At 39.8% G+C, this 6,655-nt stretch overlaps 1 non-coding gene across 1 annotated transcript; it reads left to right on the forward strand.

Annotated features, from left to right (window-relative positions):
* Positions 1-6,216: 6,216 nt before the first annotated feature.
* Positions 6,217-6,288, forward strand: Trnag-ucc. Its single transcript has one exon. It is a non-coding gene; the product is annotated as a tRNA-Gly (tRNA).
* Positions 6,289-6,655: the final 367 nt, after the last annotated feature.

The following is a 6,655-nucleotide window of genomic DNA, read 5'->3' on the forward strand; positions in this document are numbered from 1 at the left end:
ATAGAAATAAAAGAATAATGACATCACATCCACTGGACCGGAAAAGTAGTTCTGAGTCACCGTAACGACTTCGTTGATAACAGATGCGTTCCATCTGAAATTATTGAAAATTACGGATTTTTTCGGTTTGAACGGCACTTTTTTCTAGCGGTGTCATATGAAATTGCCACCCATAATTATGACCCTAGCATCGATCTATTGCATTTCAATCTATTTTAGGATTAGGGTTAGGGTTAGGGGTGCCTTTTTTTCTTCACCAATGTAAATAAACCCAATCTGTTTCTTAAACGAGGGACATATTCATACGGCACAGAATGTTGTTTACCTCAATGGATGTCAGTGATTGGTTGAAATTGCCGAAATGCAAGAAATTAAAGACCAAATATCTTACAAACTATAGAATTTTCTCAATAAAGCCAAGAGAAAAAGATGTTTTATAAACACATTCTACCAGTATACGAAGTTTAAAATATTTTTAGTTACCTAGAAATTATGTTAAAAACTGCCGTTCAAACCGTAAAGATCCAAAATTACTCTTAAATTAAAACGCCACGAAATTTATCCGAGAAGAATTTGGCCGTTTGAGCGCATACTCATTAGCTTCATTTGAATGATATTAATCAGATGAGGTTAATCCACTTCTGAGTGGGGTGGTTAGGATTGACCCATGTGCTTAGCTGATAATTTGATATTAGTGGTTCTCAACCTGGAACCATATCCCCCTTGAGAATCCATTTAAGATTTTACTTTTAACATTTATACTCTTTTACTCTTTTACTTGTTTCAGTCATTTGACTGCGGCCATGCTGGAGCACCGCCTTCAGTCGAGCAAATCGACCCCGGGACTTATGCTTTGTAAGCCCATTACTTATTCTATCTGTGTCTCTCTTGCCGAACCTCTAAGTGACGAGGACGCAAACACACCAGCATCGGTTGTCAAGCAATGCTAGGGGGACACACACAGACACACAAACACACACACACACATACATATATATACATATATACGACAGGCTTCTTTCAGTTTCCGTCTACCAAATCCACTCACAAGGCATTGGTCGGCCCGGGGCTATAGCAGAAGACACTTGCCCAAGATGCCACGCAGTGGGACTGAACCCGGAAGCATGTGGTTGGTTAGCAAGCTACTTACCACACAGCCACTCCTGCGCCTATATTTGCGTAATAATTTCGTTATACTTCCATAATAAACAAATTATTTTAATACTACATTTTTATACAGTTCCTAATATTTAATTATAAAAATATAATAAGATTTTGAAAATATTGAATAGTATGACGGTCCAATAGAACAAAATGGGTATCTTAGGGATCCATAGGCAAAAATAGTTAATAAATAGGCGCAGGGGTGGCTGTGTGGTAAGTAGCTTGCTTACAAACCACAAGGTTCTGGATTCAGTCCCACTGCATGGCACCTTGGACAAGTGTCTTCTACTATAGCCTCGGGCCGACCAAAGCCTTGTGAGAGGATTCGGTAGACGGAAACTGAAAGAAGCCCGTCGTAAATATGTATATATGTATATGTGTGTGTGTGTGTGTGTGTGTGTGTGTGCGTGCGTGTGTGTGTGTATGTAAGTGTGTATATGTTTGTGTGTCTGTGTTTGTTCCCCCAGCATCACTTGACAACCGATGCTGGTGTGTTTACGTCCCCGTAACTTAGCGGTTCGGCAAAAGAGACACCGATAGAATAAGTACTAAGCTTACAAAGAATAAGTCCTGGGGGTGGGATTTGTTCGACTAAAGGCGGTGCTGCAGCATGGCCGCAGTCAAATGACTGAAACGAGTAAAAGAGTAAACATGGTGTCGTAAACAGAAAAGTTGATCACAGCAGAATTTGAACCCAGAACTCCGAGAGAGAGAACAAACACTGCGGCACGTTTGTCCTGCAGTCCGCCGATTCTTTGAATCGATCACCAACACCACTCACTTTGTTACACCTTACTTCAGGCTAAACTAAAGGCCAAATGTGAATTTTTCAAAATGTTTACAATAGAATTTCAAGTAGTGGGAGTTTTATGGCTCTCTGCCAAATTTTTAAAATATAAATACTTTCAGTTTGTGAAAGCTTGTTTTTGCTTTTCTAAAGAAACGTAGAAATAAACGTACACAAACATACACATACACACTCGCATCACATATGCATATGTAAATATCTACACATCTATATATCTACACACACACACACACACACACACACACACACATATATATATATGCAAGCATGTACGTAAGTATGTATGTATATATATAGGGAGAGTTTACGAAAAAAAAACGAAAGACGAAGACAGGTGGTGTACAAAACAAACAGATGTATTAGTATAACGCTCAGGAATAGAAAAAGTCCTTTACGTTTCGAGCCTACGCTCTTCTACAGAAAGGGAAACAGAAAAAACAAGGAGAGAAAAAAATGTGTGTAGTGACTAACGATCTATCATGGCGACTAGTGCCGGACAGAAGGGTCAAACACGAGGAGGAAAGTAGGGGAGATAACAAGGTAAAGATGACCCCCAACACAAAGGTGCGTGAGTATATATATATATAATATATAATATATATATATATATATATATATGTATATATAATGCGTACATGACGGTCGTGCTCCAGTATTACCGCAGTTGCATGGTTGAAACGAATAAAAGAATATACATACACAAACGTGTCTGTGTGTGGTGTAAAGATACGATATAAGGATCAAAGTGTAGAAAGTTAGTGAGCTTCGAGCAGTCCTTAGAAGGTATTTTTTTTAAATACTTTTATTTGTTTCAGTCATTAGACTGCGGCCATGCTGGAGCACCACCTTTAGTCGAACAAATCGAACCCAGGACTTATTCTTTGTAAACCTAGTACCGACTTTATCGGATCTGTTATGCCGAAATGATAAGTTATGGGGTCGTAAATACACTAACATTGGTTGTCAAGCGATGGTGGAGGGTACAAAGACAGACACACAAACACACACACACAACAAACTCCGTTCAGTTTCCGTCTACCAAATCCACTCACAAGGCTTTGGTTGACCCGAGGCTACAGTAGAAGACACTTGCCCAAGGTGCCACGCAGTGGGACTGAACCTGGAACCATGTGGTCGGGAAGCAAGCTTCTTACCACACAACCACATGTATACATATTAAGTATATATATATATATATATATAGTTGTTGTTAAATGCTCGAAATACGAGACTAGATAACAGCCAACAACTGATGAAGGGTCGTTCTTTATGTTGCTTGTTTTGTTCTCCATTTGTGTCTTTCGTTGTTCGAAAGAATAGTTCATGTTCCATGTCCTCGTGTTTCGTATTCTTTGTTTTTCGTTGTACACGTTTCGTGACGTCCTGTGCCCACATGCGCATATAAATATACGTATAGATGTAAGTATATATATATATATATATATATATATATATATATATATATAAGGTTAATCCAAACGGGAAAACAGAAAAAACAACAACACGTGGAACAATTACAGTATTATTAATATTATTAGGCGCTCAGGAAAATGGAAGAAGGAGGGTATGACGTTTCGAGCGGAGCTCTTCGTCGGAAACATAGGAGAAAGAAAGATCCCGAGACGGGAGGACAGAGGAAAAAAAATTGCAGGTAGTCTTCACGAGGTCACATACTGAAAAGACGGAAGTGGTAAAAAAGGAGGAAAATGTTTTTTAAAAACAGGATGCATATATATGTGTGTGTGTCCATCGCAGCGTTATTCAAGAAACAGGAAGAGGGAGTGAGAGAAAGTTGGGGCGAAAAAGTACAACAGGGGTCGCCACCACCTCCTGCCGGAGCCTTGTGGAGCTTTAAGTTTTTTTTTCGCTCAATAATTACACACAACGTCCGGTCTGGGAATCGAAACTGTGATCCTCCGACCGCGAGTCCGCTGCCCAAACCACTGGGCCATTGCACCTCCACTATAATTAAAATTAATTGGAAAGAAACACAGAGCACCTCAAAAGAAATATGGTAACAAAAGGGTTAATGTCCACTTGTCCATCTGCGCATGGGTCAGATGGAATTTATTGCGGTAGATGTTTTTACAGCTGGATGCCCTTCCTGTCACCAACCCTCACTTATTTCCAAGCAAGGTAACATTTCCCCATGACCCGATCCTCCGACCGCGAGTGCGCTGCCCTAACCACTGGGCCATTGCGCCTCCACAGAACCAATGATATTGATTTTGGCACAAGGACAGCAAGTTCTGGGGAGAGATTAAGTCGATTACATCGAACTCAGTACTCAACTGGTACTTATTTGAACTTAGAACGCAAAGACGGACGAAATGCCGCTAAGTATTTTGCCCGACGTCCTAACGATTCTATCAGCTTGGCACCTTACTGGGATCCTTTCCGTTTGAACGGCAGTTTTTTTTAAATAATTTCCACGTAACTAAAAAATGTTAAACTTCGTATGCTGGTAGAATGTGTTTATAAAACATTTTTTTCTCTTGGCTTTATTGAGAAAAATTCTATAGTTTGTAAGATATTTGTTGTTTTTTTTTCTTCAATTTCTGCAATTTCAACCAATCAATGATGTCTATTGAGGTAAAAAAAAAACATTCTGTGCCGTAGGAATATGTTCCTCGTTTAAGAAACAGATTGGGTTTATTTACATTTGTGAAGAAAACAAGATACCCTAACCCTAACTCTAACCCTAACTAACCATAACCCTAAAACAGATTGAAATGCAATAGATCGATACTAGGGTCATAATTATGGGTGACAATTTCATATGACACCGCTAGAAAAACTGCCGTTCAAACCGAAAAGATCCCCTTACTGGAATCAATGAGATTGGTTAACCTTAACCCCTCCAAAATATTGCTGGTCTTTTGCTTTAATAAGAAGCAACTATTTATATTTCCTATGGACGTAATCCATATTCATCAGATTTTCCAGGGGGTGGTTTTCTGAACAGAATAGAACAGACGTCGGCGTTGCAACTGTGAAATATTGTAGTTGCCTTCCGTACAATCGATCCAGCTTCGACTGCCGACCTACGCAATCGAATTATAAAGAGCTCGTCTTATTTTTAGAATTGGTGCTTAATTTATTACCATTATGTAGTTTCCAACAATTTTTATTTTTTCTTTCAAAAGAGAAAACCTCACAATACCGGTTTCGGTATTTTAGCCGTTTAGTAGAGTCATCTTCTAAGCAGTCAATCCGGCTTCGATTCCCGGCTGACCGTCGTAGTCGCTTCAAAATAGAACATTTTTATTTTTATCTCAGTGTTTTCCGGAAATATACTTCTGAACACAAACGCGAGAACAGTCAGGCGTCGGTGGTGTATCGGTCAGCATGGTTGCTTTCCAAGCAGTCGACCCAGGCTCGACTTCCGGCCGACGCAGTCGCTTCAAAAGCATGAAATATATTGTTATTTGTTTTATTTCAGTATTTTCCAGAAATATACTTCTGAGCAGAAGAGAAGGAACGGCTAAGTCCGTGGTGTCACAGTCAGCAAAATTGCCTTCAAAGCAGATGATACGCGTTCGACCACCGACTGACGTAGTTGCTTTGTAAGAATAGAACATTTATTTTTATCGGTGTTTTCAGAAATGTACTAGGCTTACAAACTGAGGAAGAAAAAAAACCATGCGTCGGTGGTGTAACGGTCGATCCAGGTTCGAATCTCGGTCGAAGCAAACACCTGGAAAGTAGAGAATTTTTATTTTTCATTCAGTGGTTTCCAGGAATATACCTCTAAACACAAAGCGAGATCTAGACAGTCGTCGATGGTGTAACGTTTAACATGAGTACCTTCTAAGCAGTTGGTCCGCGTTCAACTCCCGGCCCCCAGCAAGATTTTCGAAAGAGCGAACTTTCACTTTTCTTGAATGTCAGTATTTTTCAAAAATATGCTACTCGGTCCAAAGTTCCAATCTATCGTTGCTTTCCTAGAGTGGAATTTTTTTTTTGTTTTTCAAGTCAGTATTTTCCCCGAATATACTTCTGAACTGTGGACGAAGCACATCCAGGCGTCGGTGGTATAACAGTCAGCATGGTTACATTCCAAAGAGTCGATTCGGGTTCAACTCACATCCGACGCAGTCGTTCAAAAAATGGTGTTATTGTTTTTGTCTCAGCGTTTTCAATAATTATACAACTGAATACAAAGGGGAAAACTGTCAAACATTAGTGATGTAACGGTTGGCATCGTTATAAATACTTCACAAGAGACAGACACGAGCAAGCAGGCGTCGGTGGTGTAACGGTTAGCATGGTTGCCTTCCAAGCAGTCGATCCGGGTTCGACTCCCGGCTGACGCACTCCGTTATAGAGGTATTACTTTTTATTTTTATTTCAGCGCTTTCTAGCTTATCAGATTTGGTTTCCTCCTAGATGGAGAAAACAATTAGACAATTGAGACTAATGTTGAAATTGGAGCAATGTATTGCTAAGATAGAAAGAATCATGCCTCTCCCAAAATATTTATGATGGCAGCTTTCAACACAAACTTGGAAAAGGTCAGGCGTCGGTGGTGTAACTGTCAGCATAGCTACCTTCGAAGCAGTCGATCCGGTCGGCTACCGGCCGACACAATCACATGAAAATTGAATAATTTTAGTTTAAATTCAGTACTTTCAAGAAATAAACTTCTCAATGCAAGGCTAGGCACAAACAGGTGGCCGGTAT

This window comes from Octopus sinensis, linkage group LG19, assembly GCF_006345805.1.
Source record: "Octopus sinensis linkage group LG19, ASM634580v1, whole genome shotgun sequence".
Lineage (NCBI taxonomy): Eukaryota > Metazoa > Mollusca > Cephalopoda > Octopoda > Octopodidae > Octopus > Octopus sinensis.